Genomic DNA, 25,868 nt, shown 5'->3' on the forward strand with positions numbered 1-25,868 from the left:
CCTTCTTGCTTCCTGTTCGGTTGCCTCTGTCGCCGCCTGCCTCTGGTTTCTGCGTAGTCAGTCGGGCTAATCGTACATCTGACACATCTGCGTTTCCATGACAAATGTGCGCAAATATTTGTCGATATTCCGCTGATGTCAAGAAAACACAATTTCGCAATCGTGGTGTTTACATAAAAAAAGAAATATGCAATTAAAAACCATATGCAATTAAAATTGCTCATCCGATAAGTCATTAGAAAACACAATGCGCCGTCATCCTCCTGCCACTTCCTGTTTTCTTCTTTGTCTTTTCCCCCAGTGGTAACGTCCAGTTGTTGATCACGTGACTTGTGTGATGTGAAAAGTGTTTCCATTTCAGTTTTGCGAAACACTAACTTTGATACGGCCAAAAACGACACCTTATCCTAAAGAAACATTTTTTTCAAGGTTTTTTCCGAAGTGTTCCTGTTAGGCTAATTTATTTTTTGGGATTCCAGTTTATGCAATTATATAGTCAATGGAACCTGAATGGTAAGTCCGTAAAGAGGACTTACCATTCACCCCCTTAACTAGGGTAAAAAAGAATGAAACAAAAAACAGGGCAATATTTCATCATTTAATATATAAGGGAGCCAAAGAGCCACTCCTGTATCTAGAATGGGCTGAGGCTTTTTGTTAGCATGTTTTCTATCATTCTTATAGCTTGATAGGAAGCTTTATCCAAACTGGCAACCCACATTAATAAAATGGTGAAATAATATTGACCACAAAATACTATTTATAAAAGATATCAAAAATTTTTTCTACACAATCCTAACAAATGTTTGTAATGTTTAAAAAATAAACGGTTTCTCTTCGCAATACTTATTCATTTACTATTAATCTATTTGTATGATTTCTTCTTTAAATTGCCATTTATATTATTTTTTGGTCTCAGGAAATGACTGAGGGATGAAGAGACTGATGTCTGGTTCTTTAGGTTCTGTGGAGTTCCTCTCCTGATCCATTCTGTGTGATATCAAACCCACTGTGTGCCCTGAATATCGCCGACCCATTTTTTAATGCTCCTATTAAAAGTCGCTGTAATGTGGAATGTGTCTCTTCCCACTATCATCTGTATTTTTGCCAGAGTTTTTATTTCTAAGGACGGTGTAGCATCGGGTGGACATTTTAAAAAGACGCGGGTTGATAAAAGCTCACCGCCGATGCGTAGTGTCCGTCTCTAGGCAACCGTGACAACAGCGGCAGTTTATGGAGGTTGAGGCCGTGTTAACCTACGCCTAACCTAGACCTACGCAATTGTCGTTGCGTAGGTCCCGCAACGACAATTTATTTGACCTTAATATTTTCCGTGTTATGTTTTGGTTATTATTATCACACTTATTATTGAGATGTATGTGTTAGGTGTGTCTATCAGACATTTATAGCAATACGGAATCAATCGTGTCCCGTATTGGAAAACAACAACCCCCTGTTATTTTAGGCTAGCTTAAGATAACCTGAATATTTACAACTCTCCTGTTGATACACTGACATTAACTACCTACTGTGTTTCAACCACCATCTTTAGGTGTTTGTTGTCGATGGCACTACTACAATTAAAATTTAAAAGAAAAAAAACGCGCCTCAGCATGTTCACAAAGCTACCTGTATGGGAGGGGAGAGCAGCTGGTAGGAAGGGAGGGGTACCTAGTCAGTGCTGTTCCTCTGTTATTGATCATTTGATACACAAACAGCTGTTAAATACATAAAATGCTGACTAGAAAACAATTTCCCCACATCGTTTTTGCGCCCCCTCTAGCGCAGCGCCCCTATGCGTTGCATACGCTGCATAGCTACTTATTGAGCCACTGCACCTGGGCTTTCACTAGGATTTTTTTGGCCTTGTGAAATAATTTTTTGCACTACCAAGGATGACCCCTACGCAAGTCCTGATTTCACCCTTATCTTCTGGAGCGAGCATATGTGAAGGTCGCATACATACATTTTAAGGTTTTCCACCTAGAGATTCCAGCAAGAAAAGTGCGGCTGGAAGTACCGATTCAGGCATGGCTGCATGGAAAAACCGGCGCTCGGCAGAAGAACGGCATTAAAGTTTGATAGACCCGCTCATGAAATATGAAAGCATTGATTAAATGGATGTTAATCGGTTGCCCATGGGCGAACCCAGCCTTAGCGTAAGGTGAAGCTACGTCCTGCTGAGATGAATATCAAAGGTTTGGGGAAAATGTGTAAAATATTAACTCTGCCAGTAAAGATATGCTGTTCACTTCACACAGAACAGAACTCCCTTCACACACACACACACACACACACACACACACACACACACACACACACACACACACACACACACAGTGCTGTGAAGAAGCATTTGTTCTCTTTACAGCTTTTTTTTGGTTTTTCTTGTCCAATGCAAAGGTTTAAGATGATCAAAGTACAGGTGCATCGATTGAAATTCCGATTTTGTCTGCCACCGACTTTTTTCATCTGAAAAGTCTCAAAGTTTGCAACAGTGGGGTGTCTGTTGTTACCGTTTGCAGCAGATAAGATTGGTTTCTGATGCAAGTGTGGGCCAATCATTAATATGCCAAAATTAAGGGAAATAGGGCCAAATTATCAGTGCACCCTGACATCAAACTGATTTTAACAAACTAGTGTTTTCATATGCTTTCTTTTTAGGAATGGAAGAAAAACCAAACCGACCTGGATGTGTGTGTTTAGTCAGTGTTCACTGTGGAGTTTGTCAAACTCTCATTTGCAGATCTCACTTTGTTATTGGATATCTCACTTCTTCAACCAATAATTATGGGCTGTGTTTTGTTGCTAAGAAACAGAGGAAAGTTGCACAAGTAACAGTAACACGAGGAGAAGTGGGATCATTTTTCAAACCTGTGCTGCTTGCAAATGTTTGACATCACTTTTAGGAATGTACAGATCACATTTGTCAAAGTGAAAAAATTTAACATTTTTTCCGATTCGGATTTTATGTTTTTATGTGACTCGAGGTCTAATATGCAAAAACAGCAGAGCCAAAAGCAACAAGATTGTGCTGAAGAAACAGAAAACCTTTTGAGGCAATATTAATGGTTTCTATTGACATAAAGGCCCAGTTAACGTTCTGTTCTGACCCACTTTGAGCGCACGGGGTGTGAGAGATGAATAACATGTTTCTGTTGCTCTTTTCAGAGTGACAAGAGATAGGCGGAACTTGAAAAGAGGCTGGAAGTGCTAATGAGCCTTATTTTAACAACACAACGCCTTCATGAATATTTAACACGGCCAAGTGTGATGAATTCTCCCCTCCGAGTGAAAAATGATCTCTGAAAAGCCGCCGCAGCCGAGATGCTGCAGTTCATCATCACTCTACGCAGCGGTGCTGTTGAATACATCTAAAAACAAAAAATAGTAAAAAAATAATAATAATAATACATTCGCTCAATGAAAAGACCGACATGTCCACTGACACCATTGTTTCATTACTATAACTTTTTTTTAAAAAACTTTTTCGCGTTTTGTCATGTAACTTTACTGTATTACATTGGGACTTTACTTGAGGTGGAGCGATTAACAAAAACCAGGAGATGGTTGTGAAATGAAAAGAAATGACCGTTTTCTACAAACACGAGTTTGAAAAGTGTGGAACTATTTATTGATTCTTTTTTTTTAGCCGAGAGTAAATTAAAGAAAGAAACCAGAGACTCAAATGTTGCTCTTGAAAAACATTCCTGTTTGTTGCAGGACACCAGTCACATAAAGAAGCGTTGTTCGTATCAACCGCACTTAATTCTGTATTTTCAATTTTAAGGATTTTTATTGATTTCTACTCTCACTGAACTAACGGTGACGAAAATAGTAAGACTAACAATCTCAACAACACAGAGAGTTTTGGGGGGTTTTAAACATTAAATAAAATTTGCTATGACAGCAATAAATTAAAATTTGTATCACGATAAATAAAGTTTCACCCCTACTACTTTACGACTCATCCATACAATACTGATGTATGGATGAGTATTTGAATTTATGTTTAAAATAATTTCCACTTCACAATTACGTGCCATGTGGTGTTGGTCATAAAACCCAAGTAAAATATTTCAAAGTTTGTGCTTGTAACTCCACTAAACATGAGAAAGTTCAATGTTTTCACAAATCACCATAAAAGTCTCTTACTTCTGACGTCCGCTCAAACTTCCCCAGAACATCCGAACAGCGCCGTCTCTGGACAGGCGGTGGGAATCTTCCAAGACGTCAACTCTCATGGACTCACTTTGTTGCTAAGCAACAGCAAGGGGACCAGTACCTTTCCAGGAAAACAACTTCACCGTCTGGGAAAAGAAAAAAAAAAAAGAATAAAGATAGAGGGAACACACCATGGACCTCTTGAGCGGGGTTAAGTCGCAGAGAATAAGACCGAGTCAACAAGAAGCGCCGGGGACAAAGAGATTTTTGTGTTCCGTAATCAGCTTCTTCGCTTGCAGCACCAAACGATGTACGCTCAATATGGCGAGCATCGGGAAATTAAAGCAACCGTTCCACCTTGTTAAGATAAAAAAAAAACTCACTGTTTCCAAAAATAAATAAATAAATAAATAAAAATCGACCTTTTTTCCCCCATTATCAACATCTGTGGACACTCAGGAAACGTATGCAAATGGTGTTTGTGTCCTTCATTACTCTGAGATATGTGAGCAAACACCCTGAGAGCAGATCAAAAGGCTACTAACAACAGTATCTGGGTCTCCTTTTCAAAGGAGGCCGGTTTTATCTCATTAAAGCAGGCGAGAGAGGAGGGGAGGGAAAGCGTCAAGTCCGAAGGGAAATGAAACAGTTTTGCCCGTATTTGCTTTGTTATTTAGCTGGTAAAGCTCAAATTAATTACTCTCATCTCCTTCGCTCTATTCATTATTCTAGCTGTAAACACATTAGTCAAATAAAAAGTCTCCGGCACACCTGGCTTCCTTATCATTTTGTGCTTTTCCACCGCAGGAAGGTTGGGGCTTTCCGGCGCGCAGACTATTACAGAAGCCCGGCCTCATTTATAGGATATGGTACCTGCTGCCTATTCCACCGATAGCTGCCTCCCAGGAAGCCTTAATGTATGAGATTTGTCAGTGTCAATTTCCCAGTTAATCTCTCTGGTTCACCTCGCCGCTGCCTGCCTCGGCTGCCCATTCATTCTGCTGCTGATCTTCCTGCTCCTGCTGTAACTATGGTGGTTAGGAGAGAGGGGATACGAAGGCGGCGGGGAGCCCAGGAGCAGGAAATGCATCCGACGAAGCTGTGAGTCTCCCTGCCTGGGAGTCCGGGGGAGTTGATGCGGCTCTGATAAAAACTCAGATTATTTCAAAATTCATTCTTCTGTGAATGAAAGGCGCAGTTTCGCCATTCGTTCACAGAAAAATTGAAATCTGAAAACCGAAATCTGGCTCGGGGAGGTTAGTATTGCGGTGGGAGTAGGACTAACTCCGCAGTGACACGAAGAGTCAGGATAACAAATTTTGCTGGACGATAAATCGAGCAAAATATGAAGACGGCGGAAAGCTCACGAAGACGCGTGTCGCTGGGTGGGAAACCGAAGGTGTTGATATGGATCTGACAAAAACCGCCAGGCCGCTCTAAATATTTCAAAGTTTATGCCAAACTGGGCCTTTGGCTCACAGAAATCTGAAGATCTGAAAACTAAAATCTGGCACGGGGAAGTTAGCATGATGGTGGAAGTATGACTAACTCTACTCTACTTTTGTCCACGCAGATATGAAAAATAAAGACCGTCTCGAGGAAGTCAGTATGACTCACTCCGAGTATCAATAACTTTTGCTGGATGATAAATTGTCCCCATATGATAAACGATGTTATTGTCACTTTGAGATATCGATGGGATATCGATATGGACTTAGAATTTTAACACAATATTTTGTGGTAATCTGTGAAAACAAAAGTAAATGCTGCTCTTGAAAAACATTCCTAATTGATAGCGGCTTCTTTAACATAAAATCTGATTTATGTCACTGAACTGCATTAGAGACTTAGACCTATTTAGATGCGTGTTAATGTGCATGAATGAATGTAGACTGAAGTGTGTTGGGGGAAAGTGCTGTAGAAGTACAGGGAATTTACCATGTTTTAAATTTTCTGAAATTTATTGATGCCCTTGTAGGGAAAAAAACAGCAGAAAGTAGTAAAAATAACATTTCAGTCATTTTTTTTAACATTAGCTGAAATTTATCATGAGAATGATAACTCAAAATTCCTAGAAGACATTTCTCTTGATAAATCGTAAAATGGTCATGAAATTGGTAAAGACAATAATACTGGAGGTTTGCCCTCTCAGTCCAATAAATGTCACATTTGTAAAGAATACTCAACACTGGAATTGGAAAATATTTGAAATATCCCACATAAAACAGAAAAAAACAAAAAAACAAAGAAAAAATGGAAATAAAACCACATACAGCCGAGACCAGAAACATATTATATAAGGAAAACTTGGATTTAAGTAGCATTTGGCTGCTGTGTGAACACAGCTTAAGTGTGTGTGTGCGTGTGTGTCGTGGGAATGTTTTTGCTCCAGCTCCAGGTGTTGTCTGCAGAGTGACCTTGTTGTCTTCACTTGCTGGCCGAAATACAGACAGAGATTAACACGCCTCTACAGAATGAGAAACTGACCATCCTGTGCTGACCGATTTCTACTGTCCTGCAGGTAAGTATTCATAAACCTTTACCTTTAACAGATGTCCTGCCACCCTCCTCTCAACAACAGCTTCTCTACCTGGACAGTCAAAACATAAATAAATTAAACAACTAGTTAAGTAAGTCCCTATTAAAGCCTAGTTCACACGACAAGATTTTTAAGCCAAGTTTAGTCTCTCTGTTATGATATTATGATTGTAATCTCTGAACACCATCTGATTTTTCAAGAGAAAACAAAAAAAAAAAATGTAGGAAACGTTGAGTTAGATTTGATATCAGACAGAAGGGAGAAACACACTCAAAGGAGCTATGAACTACACAGAGACAAGATTGGTATAATCATGTATTTATTTATGCCTCTCAATAACTGTGGCTTTCTCTAAGCAGTGAGAAAAGCCAGGATTCCACAGGAGAACAGGAAGTTTTCACTTTGCCACCAGACCAGACTTTGGCAGGCCGAGAGACGTTTGTGTCTCTGCTGTGAACGAAATGCTAATTTTGGCTGGTTTCGACGAGTCTGTTTTCAGCTCCTAATTACTGGACACTGAAGGCCTGCCGGCCAATAACATCGCACCATTAATTAATTAGGATGACTCAGCGAAAAACCTGATTAAAACCTCCGCTTAGTAATATGAAACCTCCAAATTAACAAGCACCGACATGATAACCGAGCTGGTGCACGTGCCAAAACTGTTGCATTTTTCTCCTATTCACTCACAAAAAAAATAATTAGCTTGGTTAACCGTGCGATATCATGTGCTGCTCCTGCTAAAGATGGTAGAAGAGACTGTTGCCCGCTTTGACTTTGTCACAGGATGACTACATTACGGATGTAGCAAATCGTACGGCTCTGTGCCTGCTTAAGTTCCACGGAGGTGTTAAATTACATTATCTCCCTAAGCTCTCTGATGTTTGGCATTCACAACACGCTCCTACAGACATATTGCTCTAATTTACTTTGCAATATAAGGATATTAAATGTTAAATAAAGGTGAGGCTGTATTTTTAATTCTGGCTGCAGTATTGCGATTCCTCTTGTTTTCCTCCAGTGTTTCAACGAATTGACAAAAAAATCAGAAACCAGTCACAAAAACTGTTAGTACAGTCAGATTTAGCAAGTTTATGATGGTTTTTAATGATTTTTCAGATGATGGAAAGTGAGGCGGTGGTGTTTTGTAACATAAATGGTTTTTTTTTTTTGGGTAGACCAGCTCAGAGTGGTCCAACTAGAGTGATTTTTGTTTATTAAACGCATTTTCAATGTGTTTTATAAACATATTGACAGCAGCTGGGTTTCCATGGCAAAACTTTGTCGATATTCCGCTAACGTCCAGAAACAACCTCGCAACTGTGCCGTTCCCATTAAATAAGAAACGCAATTAAAACGGTGAAGTTTGTTGACGCGATGAGTCTTTGAAAAACACGCCACGCCGTCAACCTAAAACTACTTCCTGTCTTCTTCTTTGTGGTTTGTGCCTGTGGCGACATCCCGATGATGATTGCGTGATGCTTAAAAAGTGGTTCCATTGCAGTTTTGCAAAATAAACTAGTTTTGATCTGGCCAAAAAAAAAAACAACCAAAAATCGATCACATCCTAATGCAAAACATTATCAAAAAGCGAGAGTTTGTCCAAAATTGGCTTGTTTCCTTTAAACGAACGTTATTTTTGAAACATAGCTTCTGACTGTATACATGTGGAGGTGTCAATTTATCCGTCACCAATTACATTTTATAAAAAGTTATTTTCTTCACAAAAATTGCACAAATGACAGGAGGGACTGTAGACGCCCCAATAAACTCACGTTTTATCTCATCGTCCCTCTAATGAGAGTCCAACTCAAAGAGCTTACAACATCCAAACAGTCAAACAAGAGGAAGATGCTTTCATCGTTTGCTCAGCATTTGTCTGTTTCCATTTGTATCCTCAAGTTTAAGCATTAAGCTCCTTTTTTGGCCGTCGCTTTATTTCCCTGCAGTGATTAGGCGGGCGAGGTTTGCGGTGCGACAGAGGAAATCCAATTTGGCAAACCAAAAGAAGAGAGTGGCATTTGTGCTGGACGGGTGCCAGGCCGGCGCTGAGAGAGAACGACCGTATTTACACGACTGAGCTATCCGTCGCACTTTGCTAATTTATCGGGATGTGTTCCATTAACCTCTGCAGGAAGTTGAGGCCGGCAGCGACGGGAACGTCTTGAGACCACGACGGCTCGTGGAGAGGAGTCCGAGTCAATCAGGGATGTCACATTGTTAAGGCCGGCGTGTCAGATCTCGGTAATACCCATCAAGATGGGGTTTACATTTCAGATTTCCTGAAAGAGTGCTTTCCCTTAGCAGAGCTGGAAGCTCAAATGGCACCCAGATCATTGCTTTGACTGTATTTTTTTTTATATTTCATTTGTGTGAATTCAAACTAATGATGTAGATAATGTCTGCCAGTTGTTCAGCATCTCAGTGTGATCTGAGTAATATATTAATAATCCGTATCTTTACTTGTTCTTACTTCATCAGTGAAAGTCAGAGGTGATGAAGTCGGATCGGTACGATTGTTCAACGATCCTCTGAAATGAAATGAGGCTTTAGTGGATTCTTTTTTCTTTTATTCTTGATCCTAAATGAGTTGTTGAAGCTCAGTCTGATGCATAATTCTCAACTTTTTAAAGTGCCAGTGTGAAGATCTGCATGTGTTTGGACCTTTAGTTTCATCTGTGCTTCTGGTTTGGATCATTTCTCTATTATGTGCTTAGGCCTGCTTTTATGTCATTTTCTGATTTTTCATTAGTTCACTTAGGACGTGTTCACATCAGACCTGTTTAGTCTGCCTTGACTGAACTCCAGTTTGCATTCCTAGACAGTCTGGTTGGTTTGGGGAGGTGTGAATACGTAAGCTAACTTTGATGCGGATCAGAAAAAGCAAACTCTGGTCCGTCTAAAAATCTAGGTCTGCATTAAGTGAACTCAGGCGCAGTTTGAATGCATATGTGGATGCAAGCGGGCCAGAGACTGCTCCAAAAGTCAGAAGCAGACTATAACGCAGGGCATTCTGGGTAAATACAACCAAAGCAATGGTGCACGTAGGAGAAATGTCAAAGACAAGAGAGAAATCCTACAACTCCTAAAATCTCACACCACTCCATTTTTGTTTTTATTTCGTGAAGAGGGAAGTTGAGCTCAACGTCTTCAGAGATTTTCTTGTCATTTCCTGCAGTGGTTCTTGTTGCAGCGCCACTACAGGTGAGGAGGAGAACAGGTTTTTCAAAGGGTTTGGTTTGTTTGACAGTGAAGTGTGAAAGTGAACTGCAGCCGAAAATGTAACAAATGTTGCAACTTTGGCCCCCAGTGGAACCGAGTCCACCAGGCTATCAGGTGTGAAAACACCTGAAGATTGAGTTTCCTTAGGTTTGTGTTCCTTTGTTTACTGTTTATTAGTTAAAGGTTTTTTTTCCCCCATTTCCCATCTTCTTTCTCCTTCTCTCTTTGCCTGCCATTTTGGTTCCCTTCCACGTTGTTTTCACCTGTCCCTTGCTGCCACTACTCACCTCTGATTAGCTCTTCAGGTTTCATTCCTCCGCTCTCTCAATATTTAAAATCCACATTTTCACTCACTGCAGGACTCTTCCGTTTCCTTCCCTTTCCTCCTGTTTTCTTTCTGCCGCCTCCCTCCCCATGTCTAGCCGTTGATTTTCATCGTGCCTGCCTATAAATTTCATATTTATTTCTTCATGAAAGCCACTTTGCCTCTGGTTCCCCCTGCTGCTGGGTCTCACTTAAACCAGTATGACAGGTACCTTAAGCTAAGGATAAATTATGATTAAAGCAACTTCAGTCGTTCACCGCGTTGAGTCGAAAAGTGCCTGCAGTCAATAAAAGCAAAAAAAAAAACAGACAAGTTTTGTCTGTTCCGCCTAACGCTACAGTGTTGAAACCCTTCTTCTGTACGGCACATTGATTTATCTTCCAACCGACACAAAGCGATGAATTCACGGCACGCGACATTACTGCTCACTCAAGGCTGTCTGGGGAGAAATTATAATGCCTGATGGTGTCTGAAAGTTAAATCCACAGAGCAGATGCACGACGGGTGTGGAATTCAAAGCGCAATGAAACTTATCTCTCCAAAGCACAGCAGGCTCTACGGAGACAAACTTGCTAATGGCGCCGAGCGGAGTTCTGGGAGTTTCCAGTAACAGGGGGGAGAAAAAGAGAAAAAAAAACACAAAAAAAACGAAACACAATTAAACAGGGATTCTCTCCGTGAATATTCCTCAAGCTGTCCCCGTGACAGGCGACAGACGACTGGCAAATCTTCAGACGAAGCTGGTTATATCGCTCTGATCTCTGTGGGTTTTAATCTGAGCCGAATTAAAATCTTCCCATTCGAATGCCGTACGCTTTATGATAAACGAGCAACTTTTGTGATTTATAGCAAATGTTTATATAGCTGAGCTCAAACTGATACAAACCCCTGTTTGGAAGAAAAATCTGGATGGGTTACATCTGAACCTGACATAGAGTCTGTGGAGGGAGCCAAAGTTTAAAGGAGTTTAAAGTATTAGGTGTTTTCTTACCACATAGTGTCATTTTACAGAACAACCACGTAGTTATGTTACCTTCAGTTGTTATAGAAATGCTACATATATGTCAAATATCACTTAAAAAAATAAAGTTCACTTTGCAACTTTCTTTCTGTCTCTTTAAAAACCGCAACTCCAAATTCAGGGAATATTTTTTTTTTTAAAAACAAAACAATTGTTAGGATTTGTTTTTTAAGGTGATCAGTTGTTATTTGGAAAATACATCAGTAGTAATAGTCTTTAGGTGTAAATTGATGTCATGTAAATATTTTTTTTCACCTGTAAGAGTCTTCTACAGTAGATGGAGGGAGTGGATAGTCCTAAGTTGCTTATTCACCTGTCTGCCAAATTGGATTTAAAAATTTTCTTGCACTTGCAGTGGATGTCCAGTAGTTGATAGTGTATTTATGATGCACAAGTGTCAACTTCAGTGGTCCATGTCCATTTATTACATACAAATCCACAAGAAACAGAAGAAAATGCTTTTAGATGGCTGTCCACTGCAGTGATGAAAGAGTTAATGTCTTTTTCTAGAAATGTTCTAGAGTCACTTCACCCAAATGTTCTGACAAACACGCAAACATTCCCACACCAACATGCAGCTCAGTTGGTAACTTGAAGTAAAGTGCCTTGCCCAAGAGAATTCAACATGTTGCAGGGGGGGAGCTGGAATCGCACCCACAGCTTTTGGTTTGCAACACAGCTACTCTTCCCACAGTCGACCCAGTGGCCTAATATACCCAATAAATCTGCTGTGGTGAACAATATTCACTCCAATGTGGTTATATTTAGCAACTTTTCCAACGACGATAAAAAATAAAAAATCGTTATCGGCCAAAATCAGAACGGGCAGGTCAGGCTTTTTAAAGATCGGTGCACCGCTAACAACAAGTGATGCATGTGTAGTTCTACACTCATTATTACTGAGCCAATGTGCAAAAAAGAGATGAAAATAATGAGATTCGGATACATATGAACATCTGACAGAAACTGTGTATGACAAAAACTTTCCTTTTTAAAGTATTCAACTACGAGCTACAGAGTGTGATCCTTTAGTAATAACAGACAAATCAGACAGCTCCAAGTGTTCTCCACGTCCTACTGCAGGTTTATTTTAATTATTCCCACCTTTATGGATAAAATGAACATAAAGACTGCAGCACTGCACTGTACCATATAATTACAATGCTATGCTAAACTGCTGTGGGGGGGATTTTAATGGGCATCATCACAGTTTTGCAGTGAAGTCCTGAGACCAAACTAATGTCAATAGTAAAACCAGACTGCAGTAATAAAGCAGTCGCAGGCTAATAGCTGCCCCTTGGGATCTGATTATGCCATTTGTGTTACTCATTAAAGCAACACTGACAGTAAAATCGCCAAAAACCTCAGCAACAATGAATCGCAGTAAGACGTGTGTGTGTGTGTGTGTGGAAAAAGAAAAGTCACAAAAACACTCCAGAGTCCGCTCAGCTCGCCTTCCAAACCGTTTTCACAAGGTAAGTAAATGACAACTTCGAGCTCACAAAGGTCACCGCTGCCTATTTTTCCAGCAGTTTAGCGCCTCAGAGGTAAAGAGCTCCAGACGCCGTTCGGAGCTCGACGAAGGGTTTCTGACGCAGGCAGGAACGCCGTGGACCCTTCCGAGGCTTCGGCACAACGGCAGTCCGGAGATGGAAACACACCTGCTCTAAGCAGAACGGGGGCAGATAGGACCGATGTCGTCGTAAACGCGAGAACAAGTCCCGGCTGCGTTCGGCAGCCGCGCCGAGAGCCTTGCATCTCCATTCCACAGAAATGAATTTGCATTTTCCTCCCTTTGTGCAACGACAACACAGACACAAACAAATTACGGTCCATCCTTCCTGGTGAAGATTATTTATTTCCTTTACTCAAGCTGACTGAACTTCTACAAAGGTGGCGTCGAGTTACTGCTTCCACACTAAAGACTATGCAGGTTCCCTTTCCTGTAAAATCTGCCCTATGCATCTGATAATGAAGAGCGTCCTCGGCCCGCTTTGACGCACGGAGGCAGCGTGAATCACTGTAATGTAATGCACGCCTATAGCAATAACTCCGATGCTAATCCCTCAGCTGAAAAATCAATTTTTCACTTTTGGCTCCGGCTGCCCTGAGGAAGACAAATCACACGACTAGTCAAACCAGCGACCGGAATCAAACAGACCGGGGACTGGGGAGCGTCACGCGCCGCGTGTAATCGGTAACAAGTCGCTGCCAGAATGAGAACGCCGGCGTTTCATTTTCATCAGCCTCTCATAAAGACAAATATGATATAATTAGGGCGATTAAGACGAGCAGAGACTAAAGGCCAACAGTGTGAACGTAGCCGGAGATAATGGGAGGATTACTGGTGACTCACTTAGAGCAGCTAATGGGCTTTTTAAACACAAAACATTCATTCGCTGGCAGACGTGATTGACGTGCCAGAAAATCTGTGACTTACAGAGACCAGGAAAAGTATTCAGACCCCTTGAACTTTATCACATTTCATCACATTACAACCACAACATTTAATGGGTCTTCCTGGGATTTTCTGCAGAGGGAAATTAAATACCAAAGTGAAAATAATGGACGCCCACCATGGAGTCGTATGCACCAAAAAGAGAGAATGGAACTCCAACTTAGAGAAATTTAGTTGTTACATATAATCGAATTAAGCCCTTCAGGCTTACTTTATTCACGTTTAACTTAATAAACCTGATATATTTACTTGGATAAACTTAATTTGACTACTTGTAACTTCATTAAATTAAATTGCATAACCATGTTGTTTTATTTTTGTTTTGTTTTTGTTTGTTTTTTTAAAAAGGAGTGATCAAGAAAGCAAGACATTCATACAAAGTGGTACTACTACAACATATTTTTACTCAAGTAAATAATTTGCTAAAAAATGCAGCTCAAGTCCTCAGTAGCTGATCGCAATATCTGATTTGGTATTTAAAAAGGACTTTGTCACAAAGAAAAATGTGCAAATTCTGGTATTTTAAAGACCAAACAAGAAAAACGAAAAATTGTGAATATACAGTACTATACAGGTTTCAGACTGAAACAGTCAGATTCAGTGATAAATTGATTATTGTGGTAATCATCTACTAATTTGGTTATTGATTAATCGTTAGATTCAAAAGAAACTGCTCAAGTAGCATAATTTCAGCTCCACCTGCTTCAAATTTTGTAAAAAAAAAAAAAAAAAGAAAATCTATAATTCATTAAGAACTTTTGCTGTCTAAGTATTATTGGTTAATTTTAAAAAAAGGCAACACATTATCCTTACGCTGTACTGATGTTAAAGCTGCAGCGTGTAACTCGAATAGTGATACCAATCCTGGGACTCCTCTTATTCCATATCTATATGTTCCCACTAGCTCAGGTTATTACAGGAAATAAAAGGAGCTGTTATAGATGATGCACAGCTCTACATTACGATGTCACCAGTCGCCTCTTGGTAGTATTGCCACCAGGAGTTGCAACAAACTGCATGGAGCAGAAAACCATGTGTTATGGTTGGAGTTGAAAAAACGTGACGTTCAAAGTTTTTTCAGAACATTTTTGAACGGGCAAGGGAACAAAATGTGACCAATCGGGATATCAGGTCTGCAAAAACCAGCAGCGAGGGCTGTAAAACGTCATTTGTGTCAAGTAGCAAAAAAAACATGCCCCACACCTTTAGGAAAAGAGATCAGCACTGAGCAGATGAGCGCTGACCCGATCTGACCCAGTTCTCCCTGATTTATGGTTCCCGTTCTCCCAGCAGACACAGCTTTGTTCTGGGGGGGAAAGGGAAGGGTCATAAATCTCCCGCACCTCAAAGCTGATCAGCTGACCCTCCGGTCCCGGCAGCCGTCCCATCCTCCAATGCCCCCCCACGGTTCCCCCCAACTCCATCACCTCTTCTCTTCACACAGCGCCGTCTGCAGCCGGGCTCTCGACACAAAGCAGAAATCACCCGAGCCACAAGTGCTGGCAGTTAATCACAACGAGCAGACAAAGGTATGAAACTGAGCGGGCCGGCGAGAGAATAGACTCGCCGCCATCGCTCAAGCCGCTGAAATGGGACAGCGGAGCTTTACCTGTACGGTAACCTCTGCTCCGTCTCCGGGCCGCGCTCCATTCCAACGTGAAATGAAGTTCTCAGTGTTTACAATGAGAACAGGGAGAACAGGAGCAGGGAGGAAGGGTGAGACGGGGCAGAGCTGTGAGGACGTGAAGATGTCTCGGTGGGAAGAAAACAAAAACATGACAAAGCGACAACACTGCATGTTTGTGCCTCCAGCAAAGTCTAAGAAGGCTAAAGGCTGGACTAATTAGGAGGCAAATTCATTAGAGGGATGAGCTCATGAGCTTCTGAGAAGCTGAAACATAAAACAGGTCAACAAAGCAAAGTGCAGCCCAGCTGAGCAGGCTAATGGTTAGCCGCAGCTGCGCATGTCAGAAACTGGCATGGGTCGGTTCTGGCTTAGTAAGATATGGTTTCAAACTGGCACACCACACATTCCTGTGGAAAAAAAAAAGTGATTTTTCAAAAAAAAAAATGCCAGAGAAAGTTCCAGAAGGACAGTCAGCAGTAAGGCAGGGCTGTCCCCTCTGTTGCTGCACACTGATGGTTAGCTAGCCAGCTAATCACATGAGTGATTGGCTAGCCATCACTCATGGTTAATGAGTGGTTAACTATAGCTAACCACTCATCACTAGCAAGCTTCCCACTAGCCGCTATCCCTGTGAATAGCTTTCTGTTGCTAGCTAGTTCTGTTGCTTCCCACTGACAGTTAGCTAGCCAGCCACCCACAGCTAATGAGCCATAATTAGCTGACCACTGTCTAGCAATTATAGTATGGTAAGGTATGTTTTATTACATGATGCAACAGTACATTACTGAATGAATACTGAATTAATAATGGTTAGTTTTATTTTAGAGCAGTACTTGTGCAAAAAGACTTTAAGCAACTGCAATTTTTTTTGATCGTCACCTATTATTATTATTATTATTATAAATACCACAAATTATTCTAAATTGAAGTTACACGTGTTATAACAGCAGCAGTAGAAAATAGCTTTTTATCCTATGGTGTCATACATTTTTGTTTAAACTTCTGATAGTATAGTGATATACAACTATGATGTATTTAGTCCATAATTTTGCTGTGAAAGTGCTCAGCAGTCAGTCGTTGCATTTCAATTACAAAGGTGCACAAAACTTTGTTGATATTCCACCAAAGGGGAAAAAACTATTTTGAAAATGCGGTGTTTCCATTAAATAATAAACACCGTTAAAAACATACGGCACTGTGATTCTCCTACCACGTCCTGTTGTCGTCTTCGTCTTTTCCATCAGTAGTAACATCTGGTTCATGATCGCATGACTCCTGTAATGCGATAAGTATTTCCATTACGGTTTTGCAAAATACACTATTTTTGACACAACTTAAAAACCACCTCATCCTAGAGCAGAAACTTTTTTCTATCAAGTAACAGAAGTTCTTTCGAAATTGTTGCGTTTCCATCAAGCAAAAATTATTTTCTTAATTCCATTTTGAGCAACTACATGGTCAATGGAAACGCAACCAGAAAGAAAACGACTACAAAGAAGCCTGAAAGGAAGATGGAGAACAAATGGCAAACAAAGTGCGGGTGTGAATTAGAAAGGGAGAACGCTAGAGAGGCGAGTCAGACAATCCTCAGTGAAACAATCAGCCAGGAAACAAACACGAGCGCAGCAGCACATCGAGACTGCGGATTGAACCGTGTCGCCTCTTGTGGCGGCACCGTCACAAAGTCAAATCCAGGCACTCGCCTACCAAAAGCGTGTAAGGCTCCCAGCGCACGCTCCTGCTCAGTGTTGGTGTGTGCCGCGCTCGCCACCGAGCCTAAATGATCTCAGTAAGTCATGCAGGAGGAGATAATTGGCTCTCGGAGAAGTGGGACCAACGCTCATTGTGATGGCGAAGAGTAGCCAGGCAGTAAGTTGTCATCTTTTCTTTTTTTTTCTATCAATCCTGCACATGGACGTTTCTTTCACCGTCTCATTTGTTCACCAGGTCTCTCAAGAGCCCTCCGTCCTTCCCCACCCTCCAGTTTTTCCACTCCACACTCTTTATTCCCCAAAGCGTCACACCTCTCTCCAAGGTAGCAGCCAACAGTCTGTTTTCTCAGAGGTTTTTTTTCCAGCCTTCTCTCCTTATTTTCCCAGCTTTCTGGCCCTAGAGGACCAATGTTTTCACACCATCTCCAACACTTTCCACTCTGTCCCCCATATAAAGACAAGTGTCGGGTTAAAGTAATTAGAGTTCAGGGTCAGAGCAGGGTGGGACAGACCTCAAGAATTCAGGGTCTCTGTTAAAGGGATGACAAAGGAGTACATGATGAAACGGTGTTTCCATATTTACAGGATTTTGGATGTAGTTTTCAGTCTGATAGATGTAAGCAGTAGGTCATCTTTTCCTTTTGGTTGAAAGCGTGTTAATTAGAGAAGAAAAACTAGTTCTTATTTTACCAGGCTTAAAGAATCTTTCAGGATTTCTTAAACAATTGGATGATGCTTAAACAGTGGAAAGCACAGTGGCGCCGCCAACGGGGGGGCCAGGAAGGGCCATGGCCCCACTTTTAAAAAAATCCACAAAATCATGATGAATTCGTAGGAAGGCGTACACAGTCATCTTCTTGCATCACGATAGACATGTGAAAAATAATACATAAATGAACATCCAAATGGAAACTTTAAAAATAATAACAGTAATAAATATGGCAAAAATGAATAGATACAACAGCTGAAAACAATTGCTCAGAAAAAATTAATTATGTTTGCATAAGTTGAAAACTTCAATCATTTGATAGTCATGTTAGGAAAAAGCAAACATTTTAACTCTACAGAATTTACTTTTATCAAGACGTAACAGATGTGACAGTTTTACTTTTTACTTACAGTATTTCTAGTGTATTAATTGTAAGAAAACCAACAGGTGGTTTGGGAGCCATGAAGTAGTAGGAAAAAAAAAACTTTAGTGTTTTATTCCTCTAACAGTAAGTAGTTCAAAATAAGACAGCTCCATTGTTTTTATTTTCTTTATTAGTCATTGCCTTACAAAAGCAACACAGTACAAATCTGTAAATGCAACCTAATTTCTTAATGGTGCTTCAGGAAAAAAAAAACTTGAAGCCGCTCTGGTACGACCAGTCGTTCAAGGGAAAAGCAACAAAAGTTTCCACTTCACAAAGTCTTCCTGTAGTTCCACAGCAGACACACACAGGATCCCCTCCAGGTACAGAGGTTCCTGTGTGTGTGTGTGTGTGTGTGTGTGTGTGTCTGTGTACTGAGGTCAGACAGAGGGAGGTTAGCAGGCTACGCAAGACAGATAAACAGAATGGATGTAGTGGAGATGAGGAGACAAAATTAACTTTGTCAACTTTGTTTTTGTACAGACGGTCTAAGATTGTCCTGTGATGTATGAAATGTTTGTTGCTATGAAGCTTGCCTGCGTTGTAAACAACCATCGCCCACTGCTAAGAGAGGAGTTCAGAGCCGAGCCAGGCAGCTGTTAATGTTGACTCAATATTTGGAAGCGATGGCCGACATGGACTGAACGGCTACGTTCACTTCCTCCACCGCCGTTGCTAAAACTCCAATTCGAAAACAGTACAGTGGTTCACAACTTCTCCCCCTGTGTGCTGATTGACCTGGTTGAAATTCCACCTGAGGAATCTAAGTGAATGGGAGAAAATCCAGACCGAGTAGTGAAGCGAGATTTGAATCAAGCAGAATAGGTTAGGAAGGCAATGGTCAGGCTGTAGACAGAGAAAAATGATTTGTTTTTCGTGTAAACCAAACCACAGCTGTGTAAAGTACTGGGCTTTGGCTATTTACACACTGATCAGGTTTAGAGACAGTTCTTTTGAAACTACGAAGCCTATTTATTCCCTAATCTTGTTTACAGATTCAAATGTCCATATCTCCCTCATTAAAAAAAAAAAAAATGTTATTTCTAAGTATTTGACATCAGTAGAAACCTCAGAATCCACAGTTTGAAAACAACTCAAAGCCCTCCTGGGAAACATGTTCCTGGTTTTGTTGTGACCAGGAACCGTGGCCTCGGTAAATGATATCAGTACAAAGTGCACAAAAAGACTTTTCCAATTTCCCAAGCATAAAACATGCAACATATTGACTAGTTGAACCTGGACATTAGTGTTTTACACAGCCAACAAATTCAATACAAAAACAAAACAAAGACTGTATTTGTGGCAGTTCCTAAAAACATAACGTCTGTCTGTGCAGGGTGGGGGTGGGGTTGGGGTGGGAGGGCGAAACACTCCCACCCCAAAAAAGTATATTTTAGCACTTTCACCATTTTTTCTAAGTAAACTGCAGGCCTCCAGCTCCAGCAGTAATCTCCAGACCTGTAGCTGCTGCCGGAGCACCTGCGTTGTCTGGGTTGCTGCTGATGGATTAGTGAAACAACAAACGGCTTCAGTTGCAGGTGCATCAGCTGTGCCATTTGAATTTTCTTCCCCTGGCGCTTTGAGCAAATGCTGACATTTGAAGTTTGTATTTCTGTCAATGGGACTTTTCCCAACCTTAAACGGCTCACTGAGGAACGCTCCGTCTAGCCGTTCTTCCAGTAAATTACTTCCGCATCATTATTGTGTCGGAAAAGTTTTTGCCCTGATTTTTATTGTCTTAATTGAACTCTTTCGTCTGATGTGCCGCAGCCATTAAAAGCAGAGCTCCAGAAATGTTCGCGTTTTCACACCCCGACGAATTAAGATTCTTTTATGCGAGATAAATAATGCAGGAAGCCGCCGTCGCCTTCAGGTCCACATCTGTACTGTCAGTCTCACTCCACCTACTCTCTCTGATCAAAGCTGCTCAACGTTTCATCAACAGCTGGTGTGAAGACAAAAAGCACGACAGCGTACTTCTGCAGACTATCTCAGCCATCCTAACACCAACTTCTAAACACGGTTTGCCTCTGGTCTTTACTTCTCTGTCAGAGATGCATATTTCAAATGGTAATTCACCATCTTTAATTCTTCCTGGGTTTTTTTTCCTTTCTTTGACATTTGCTAGTGTTGCCAAGCAATCTACTAACTTCCAGTGCAATCTTACAAGATAAAAGAATTCTCATAGGTTGAATTTAATATATAAAAGAGTTCTCTCTCAATTTTTAATCTTTTTAACCCCGATGGAAGGATGAAAGATTATGTGTTAAACCTATGCCCAAATGATTGATATGCAAATTTTCCTGAGTTCCCCCCCCCCATCATTGATTCTCTTGGATGATACCAAAGCTAACGTTCAGACTGTAGCTTGACAAAGGACCTACTTCTGCTTTACAGAAATGTAAAAAACTTTTAAGTCGTCAGCATAGGACCAAATAATTCCCAACTAAAGAGAAAAAATAAAACGGAGCTTGTGGATGGCACCTAAACTTTATTCTTCTTGTGAAAATAATCAAAAAATGGATTTCAAAGATAAGAAAATCAGCATTCATATGCAGCAATATTCAACATTACATTATTATTATTATGAAGTTCATTTACTTCAGCAGCTCAATTCTCTAAGTGAAACGCATCATATAGATTAATTCAACACATGCTGATGTTTCAATCCTTTTTTTTTTCCCCAATATGTTATAATTTTCAGCTCAAAGTTAATGAACAAACAACATTAAAGATTAGAATATTTGTACCGAAATGTGGGTGTAATCAAAAGTATGTTTTAATGCCTAATTAAAGTTTTCATATTCGGATGGTACTTTTCATCTGACGCAGTAGCTTTACTCAAATGCATATTTTAATATACTGAATATAACAGTATATAAACCGTCTCACTGAGCACAAGTTGATATTGAACAATACAAACAAAGTCTTCAGTTAAAAATTTGTCCGGTTTCGACCAGTCGAAGTATCTCAAATAATAAGCTGAAGCCGATCGAGCATCCTGATGAAATATGATTTTATTTATGCTACAAGCAGGACGCTAACTTCCTGTGCACCATGGTTACCTGGGAGCTCGGCGGCCGGGGTGACTGCGTGACACACCGGGTTGTTCTGCAGAGCTGTAGACGTTTGCTGCAGACGCTGAAGGCCCAGAGGCGTGGAGTTAACAGAAATGAACTGGTTCTGCTGCCACATTCAACCGGACAAATCTCCGTCCACCACAACGCTCCTGTTTTTATGTTGCTGCAGCTCAGGACTATATGACATGTGTGCAAACGTGTCGCGTCTTGTGTTATGTCAGATGTGAAATGTAGAAGGCAGCTCACAAAACTGCAATATGAAATAGTTGAGATTAAATGCCCCCCCCCCCACACCTCAAAAAAAAAAAAAAAAAGAATTGTGAATAATGGAGTGAAAATCCTAAATACTTCAAAATCAACACATTTTAATAATCTTAGAAAATCATCTTGAACTTTACAGGACTTCTGACGTTGTTTAAAGGTTAATTTATTTTTATTTTTAAGGAATATGTGCAGATGAACAGAATAAATGTTTTTTTTCCTAGAATAAAGGAAACATCCAGCATAAGACCTGACATTTAGGCCACATTTTAAGCTAGCGGCTCATTGGAGCTAAAGCTTTTGTTTGCTAAACTGCCTCTGGTTTTGGCATTTCCTGTATATTTAATTTTCATGTAGAAAGGCTCAATGCCAGTCAACTTTATTCATTTTTTTTTTTTTTTTTACCTCTTGGAGTACCAACATCAGAATTTATCAGCCAAAAATGAAACATGCAGAACCAATGAGTTCCCCCAGGGTATTTATGAAAATAAAAGGCAACAAACCAACCAATTAATAAACAAATGACGTGGAATTTTCCATTATTTTTTGTGGTATGTAGCCACGTCAAAGCATTAACTACTTGGTTAACCAATTCAATTAGAGGTAAAGGGAAAACGATCTCACTGGACCAAAAGTGTGTCTTCTAAAGTGTTGCTCTTGGCTGAATGTTTTGGATCTGAGCAGCTTTAGCTCAAAATGTACCAAGACAGCCGAGCCTTCTTCAGTTGGAAAACTGTTGCTGTTCTGTCAGCGCCCCTGACATATCCAAGAAACGATGCACTGGTATCAAGCAATGTAGCAATCCGACAGCTAACACGGCAAAAAAATCACTGGGAACTGTTTACCGGAGAGCCAGCAGGAAGATCCTCCCAAAAGTCCTCGGAGGTAGGACTGGGTCAGAACCGCTCAGCTCGTATTATCGCAAACGAACTGCTGCAATGAAACTGACTTCTTATTCAACTTCAGCTGCAGAATTTTGGAAAAGCCATTCCCCCCCGAACTGGAAAAAAAAAATAAATCTAGAAGCTCCCACAGTGGGAGCAGCTAGTGATTCTGTCAAGTTGCATCAGATCACGCTATAAAAGCACAGACTGCCAGTGTGCAAAGAAATAAATGACCCACTGTTTCCTCAAAGGGATAAAATAACTTATTTCCTGTTTGTAATGTTAACTATTCCTATTATTTCCACGCAAATTAAACAGTTTATGAAGAGGCAATTTAATTAGTTCCATATAAGTCTACAAATTGTATTACTTTTCGGAAAGCAGTCCCCTTCTGTGTTTGTTATGAATATTGAGAATTTGAAGGCTTTTGTGTGGCCAGAGTGGTAATGAACTAATGTGTATGAGGGGAAGCGCGGTGTAAATGGCTCACAGTCGACTCTGACAGCTGGAAGCCAAACCGCAGCAGGATTCACCAATCTCAGACGCAGCGAGAAGGTTGAAGCTTTTCTCTCTGAGCTCTCGGTACAAAGGCTCCCGCTGCAGAATAATGGGAATGTGGTTACGACCCTCTCACACAGGAAGTCAATGTGGGGAGTCGAGTCAAGTACAATAGGGGAGAAAGAGAATTGCTAGAGGATGGATGAAATGTAAGCTGGAAGAAGTTGGGCCTTTATAAGGAAGTCCTTCAGACTGTAGTTCCTATTTAACCCTTCCAGACCGAACGTAGCGGCGACGATCCAGACAAATTTTCATTACCGTAATTCTGCCACACTTACCGCTATCGGAAAAATTCCAATGGTTCCTAAAAGGGGGGAGACGTGGCACTTTCCAACCAATATCGGGTTATTATGGTAATTTCATCCCCGCCGTAGCAGGGAGTGAAATTAATCTGAGGGGCGCTTTTTTGATAGACGGCAAATTGCGAAAATAACTTCCTGGATATTGAAAGTTCTAGTTGTTATGGATAAATGGGCAAATATATTTACTCACAGAACATTTAACGAACTGTGTGCAATTATAATAAGCAAAAATATCCAGATGGGCATTTGAAAGTTAGGTCTTATAGGGTTAATGTCTGTTACTGGTTTGTACCACTGTTGACTATGTTGATGATGTTTTTATGTCTCCGTGATGTAAAGCACTCTGAGCTGCCGTGTTGCTGAAATGTCCTATACTAATAAATTTGATTGAAAAACACATTTTAAGAAAAAAAAAAACTACACAGGGTATAGAATATGTCACAAATGAAAACACATGCACAGGGTATATGTCCTTCCATCAAACATTTCCAATATTTGTGTTATCAATTAGGACATAATGAACACATCTATAAGGGTGGTCACAATTCTACCTGCTGTTTGAGGCTTGCTGCAGTGCTGGTGATTTACCTGAAATTGTAAATGGATGCAAAATTGAAGCAAATGTACCCAGAGGAGAGAAGCTGCAAATTGAAGCTGATTTATTTCTCTCCTACCAGGAAATAAATGATTCCTGGAGTGTTCTATCCCCTCTTAGTTAAAAAAATAGTTCTGCCTTTAAAAGTATCTTCACCCGCTGCCTTCAGCGTTGAGGGCGAACGCATTAAGTCACAAAAGATGTCGGACAACGACAGATTCTGAGGGGGAACCTCGTGTTAATCACGCTGGGGGGCTTTTTATCACAGCCACAGCCTGAGACCCCTCATCCTCCTGCTCTTAATAAATATTAAGATTCCAGCTTTGCTTTGTCGGGCTTCCACTAGACAGCAACATCAATGCATCTTGGAGTATATGAATATACAGTTTGGATTCCTGCCAGGGTTCTCTCTCTCTCCTTCCTGTGCTAATCTTGGCTTGGATAAGAAGCATTTCAGTCCATTCTTTGTCTCTCTCCGCCAGGCAGGAAGTGAGTCTGTAACTCAAGTCAGTTGACGTTAAGATTTCTCTGAGCGCAGACAAAAAAAGCTCACTTCCTGCTGTCACTGGAGATGGCTTCATTCCCTCCCCTTGGTAACCGTAGTTTTCCCAACGTTAGCCTGGCAGAAGCCCAGCTAGCCACCCAGGCTCTCATGACCCGCAACGCCTCAGAAAATTGACACGTCAAAAACTCCAGGGACCGGAGAGTACAGTCGAGAGGCAGAGCAACAATTATTTCTGGCATTTGTCTAACCTTTCACAAATAAATGAAGTGAGCCAGAGTCAGGACCGTCTCTGCAGGTGCTGTGGAAATCATCTGTGATTAGCTTGTGACTAGCTTGGCTTGTTCAGTCTACTCGACCCAAGTAATCTGGGTTTATGTTGCACAACGACTATGACAGTTATTAAAAATACTCAACTATGTCTTTGAGATAAACAGAAAAGAGATTGCAAAGTAAATTAGACTTGAACATCAATACCGAACATATCAGACGGAAATTAAACCTGGCGGCAAAGTATGAAGGAAAAGCGTCACCTTCTGCAAGACTGTGAAGTCTATTCTTTCGGAATTATTTAGATTTCTTGTACAATATGGATGAAATGTGACTGTATGAGTCGCTTTAGGAAGGGTAGTCTTTTTTTTCTTCTTCTTCTTCTTTTGTCAGCCATTTATTTAGTTCTGGCCAGACTTCTGTCTCATTCTCACAGCCGGAGCTGGCATCTGCCGCTCCGTGAGGCGGAACCATTATGTCCACGAAGGGCAAACAGAGCACATGGATACGGTAATTGTTTCTACGCTCTGCGGTGTGTGTGTGTGTGTGTGTGTGTGTGTGTGCACGCTGCTCTGGCTTCTGCCAGGAGTGCTAATTGAATGTGAATGCATGTGCTGAGAAATAGTATGGAACTTTATGCTGCAGCTTTAAGACTATTCCTCGGTGTTGTGTTTCTGCGGTTAAGAAGATCAAATTTTAACGAAGATTCATTGGGATATTGAAGTAGCAGGATTGAGTGGGATAAACCTTAAAAGGCCTTTGGCTTTTGTTCCCATTGCAAACAAAACTAACACTGAAAAAACTCAATCATGCAACTGCGGCCGTTTCCATTAGATAGGAAACAATTAAAATCACATATAAATAAGTTTGTTCATGTGACGTGTCATTAAAAAACAACCACTTCCTGTCGGCTTTCTGCCAGTAATAACATCTGGTTGTTGGTCATATGGCTTAAGTGAAAAAAAAAATGCTTCCATTACAGTTTTACGAAATACAATCATTTCGATACAGCCAAAAAAACGATACTCCCTCATCCTAGTGGAAAAACTTTGTAGAAAAAAAAAATTCTGTTTTTCAAAATTGTTGTATTTCATTCAACAATTTTATTTTCAGAATTCCAGTTTGGAATTTGTTTGTTTGTTTGTATTTTGGCAGGGTCTGTAATTAATCGCATTTTAATCAAAAACGATAAACTGACATTGAATTTTAACGTTT

General features: G+C 40.6%; 1 protein-coding gene across 4 annotated transcripts in view; it reads right to left on the reverse strand.

Moving 5' to 3' along the window:
• Positions 1 to 25,868, reverse strand: part of mgat4c (mgat4 family member C) — a 134,579-nt gene that overhangs the window by 104,404 nt on the left and 4,307 nt on the right. For 2 of the 4 annotated variants that reach the window (XM_044123985.1, XM_044123983.1), the window contains exon 2: positions 4,156 to 4,310. The exons of the other annotated variants lie outside the window; for them this stretch is intronic. The gene's annotated coding sequence lies outside the window, so the exon portion shown is untranslated. The remainder of the gene's footprint in view (positions 1 to 4,155; positions 4,311 to 25,868) is intronic. 4 annotated transcript variants of the gene reach the window in all.

Source organism: Gambusia affinis, linkage group LG08, assembly GCF_019740435.1.
Source record: "Gambusia affinis linkage group LG08, SWU_Gaff_1.0, whole genome shotgun sequence".
Lineage (NCBI taxonomy): Eukaryota > Metazoa > Chordata > Actinopteri > Cyprinodontiformes > Poeciliidae > Gambusia > Gambusia affinis.